The 2,844-nt window shown below is 59.3% G+C and overlaps 1 pseudogene; it reads left to right on the top strand.

Moving 5' to 3' along the window:
* Window positions 1-904: 904 nt before the first annotated feature.
* LOC113936857 lies at window positions 905-2,236 on the top strand (annotated as a pseudogene).
* Window positions 2,237-2,844: the final 608 nt, after the last annotated feature.

The raw sequence follows: 2,844 nt of genomic DNA, 5'->3' as shown, positions 1-2,844 counted from the left end.
TAGCGTTAGGGTCTCCCTGTCCTCTGCTGCACAGAACCCATTCTCCTCTGGTAACTAGAGTGATATTTTCGGAACATAACCTTTGGGCCTCTCTGTGGTCTGCTCCCCGCCTGCCCGTCCTCTCCAGCCTCACCTCTTCCACCACGGCCCCCCCTTCTGTGGGCCACCCAAGTGTGTGGTCGTCCCACATGTGCCCTGGGCCTGACTGCAAGCCTTTGCTTTTGCTGTGCCCTCTGCCAGGATCACCCTTCTATCCCCCTGCTTCATATCTGGCTTGTTCCCCCATTGGCTGGGTCTGGGCTTGCCCTCTGGTGACCTGACTCATGTTGAGTGTGCTTATCCCCTCTTTAAATGTAGTGCCCGCCTTCCCTGTGTGAGCGATTTACTAACGTGCCGGGTATGGGGCAGGCCCAGGGAAGTAGCCTTAGCGTCTGCACAAAAAAATCAGTCTCAGAGGGGCTCACCACACTTGCTGACAATGGGGGAGTTGCTGTCCTCACAGGGGGGAGCAGGTAGTACCCTTAAAGGGGGACCAGCCATGGGACGTGGTCGGACAAGACTTTGAACCTTTTGGGGCCGGGGAGATGTAGACTGGACCTGGAAGCTTACACCCTTGGATTCAAGGCTGGGGACTAAGAAAGCCCCCTCTCTTCCTGGTGTCGTCTTTTGCCTTCCCTGTCCATGGGCTGGACCTGATTCCTGATGTGGCAGAGTTTGAGGGTGACCCCTCCTAGGAATACCGGTGGCTTACTGAGCACCTTGTCAGCAGGATGCCCACTAGCCTTCCAGGGAGGACCCTACAGGAAGTGGAGACAGGTCTGCGGGGGCCAGCGGCAGCCCACTCAAAGCAAAGTGGGACAGGTGGCTGGCCCTGCTGATTCTAGCTGCTCTGTAAGACATAGAAATGAGGGCTGTGCCCAAAGGTGCTTCCTTCCTGGAAGGTGGGGACGGGATCTGCAGGGGGGGCGGCCAGTGGAGGGCACCTACAGGGTTTGCCCAGGAGCTCAGCACAGGGGGAGTGTTCCTGGCTCCAGCATGCTGACTGTGGGGCTGCATGGGTTTCCAGCCTCCAAAGCCTCAGGCTCCCCTTTGGAAGTCAGGCTGCTGATGGCCCCCATCTCTGGGAACAGACATTAGGGAGGTCCTGCTGACAGATTCACTCAGGAAGGCCAGGAGGTGGCTGTTGCTTAAAGCAGCCCAGGGCCTGCCCCCTTGAAGAAGGTACACACGTCCATGGCCCCCAACTCTGGGGTCCTGCTGCCAGCCTCTGGCAGTGACCCTCTTCCTGCCCTGTGCACTGCCCCTGTGGATACGTGGTCTTCCTGGAGCTGTTCCTGCAGACAGCAGAGAAGCACTTCATGGTGGGGCATGGGGTCACCTACTAGGTTTTCATCAATTAGCCAGCTGCCGGGCCCCGTGTGCCCCTCCAGGTGGGCCGGAGTGTGGTGGTCCTCATGGTGGACACGGGGTCACTTACTACGTCTTCACCGACCAGCTGGTTGCTGTGCCCCGTGTGCCACTCTGGGAGGGCCGGAGGGTGGTGGTCGTCGAGGTCTGTGGCGTCCTGCTCTGGCAGGATGTGTCCATGTGGCACAGAGCAATGATCAGCCGCTTCTGCGAGCAGCGCTTCCTCTGTGACATGGAAGACCTGGTGTGCGTGGACGTGGATGCGGGAATGAAGTTCTGGGACCATGAGGGCATGGAGATCCTGTCCCCCCTCTTTGGTACCCCACACCCCGGTTTCTACTGGGCAGCCCATGAGGACTTTAGCTACGAGTGCTGGCCACAGTCCCAGACCCACATCCCCAGGGACCAGGGCAACTTTTACTACATGGGGGCCTTTTTGGGGAATTGGCGGTGGAGGTTCCCCGACTGACCTTGGCCTGTCACCAGGCGATGGTGGCCAACTGGGCCAATGGGATTGAGGCCGTGTGGCCCGATAAGAGCCACCTGAACGGGTACCTGCTGGACCACAGGCCCACCAAGGTGCTTGTCCCCGGAGGACCTGTGGGACCCACGGCTGCTGGGCTGGCCCCCATCATTCCCCGGGTCATGAAGAAGCTGAGATCCATGGCTGTGCCCAAGAATCACCAGGACACCCAGAACTCATGAGGCGCTGTCCCCAGAGGAGCTATGGGACCCACGGTATTGGGCTGTCCCCTGAAGGACCTGTGGGACCCGCGGCTGCTGGGCTGGCCCCAGTCATGAAGAAGCTGAGATTCGGGCCATGCCCAAGAATCACCAGGACACACAGAACTCATGAGGGGCTGCCCCCAGAGGCCATGCAGGACCCGCAGCTGCTGGGCTGTCCCCTGGAGGACCTGCGGGACCCGAGGCTGCTGGGCCGGCCCCCCATCATTCCCTGGGTCATGAAGAAGCTGAGATTTGTGGCTGTGCCCAAGAATCACCAGGACATCTGGAAGTCACGAGGGGCTGCCCCCGTCTCCATCAGGGGGTGCTGCCTTGAGCGGAGCTGTCAGAGCAGATTCCTACTTCTGTCCCCTTGAGGGAAACTGTGGAGCCCAGCACTGCTTGCACGGGCACGCCAACGCCCCAGGCACCCCTGTGCACAGGAGGCCTGCCTGGGGGCACACGTTCCTCTCTTTGTGGTCACTACATTTTGATCATTTCGGGGTCATTTGCAGCTGTGAACGGTTCCAGTTTTATGTCAGATGTTTTTCTGTGTCAATGCTGAGCAACTATCTTTAAAAAGAACAATTAAGGGAAAAGGTTTTCTCTCTGGTTCTAAACAGACATTGCCTGTTGGGGCTGGGAGCAGCCCTGTAGCAGCCATGGAGCCAGAACAGGTGCTGGCCGGGTCTTCCCTCCCAGTCCTTACACCTC

The sequence above is a fragment of the Zalophus californianus genome, chromosome 5 (genome assembly GCF_009762305.2).
Source record: "Zalophus californianus isolate mZalCal1 chromosome 5, mZalCal1.pri.v2, whole genome shotgun sequence".
Taxonomy (NCBI): Eukaryota; Metazoa; Chordata; class Mammalia; order Carnivora; family Otariidae; genus Zalophus; species Zalophus californianus.
The sequence above is the reverse complement of the archived record's forward strand: the minus strand, read 5'-3'. Positions and strand labels throughout refer to the sequence as shown.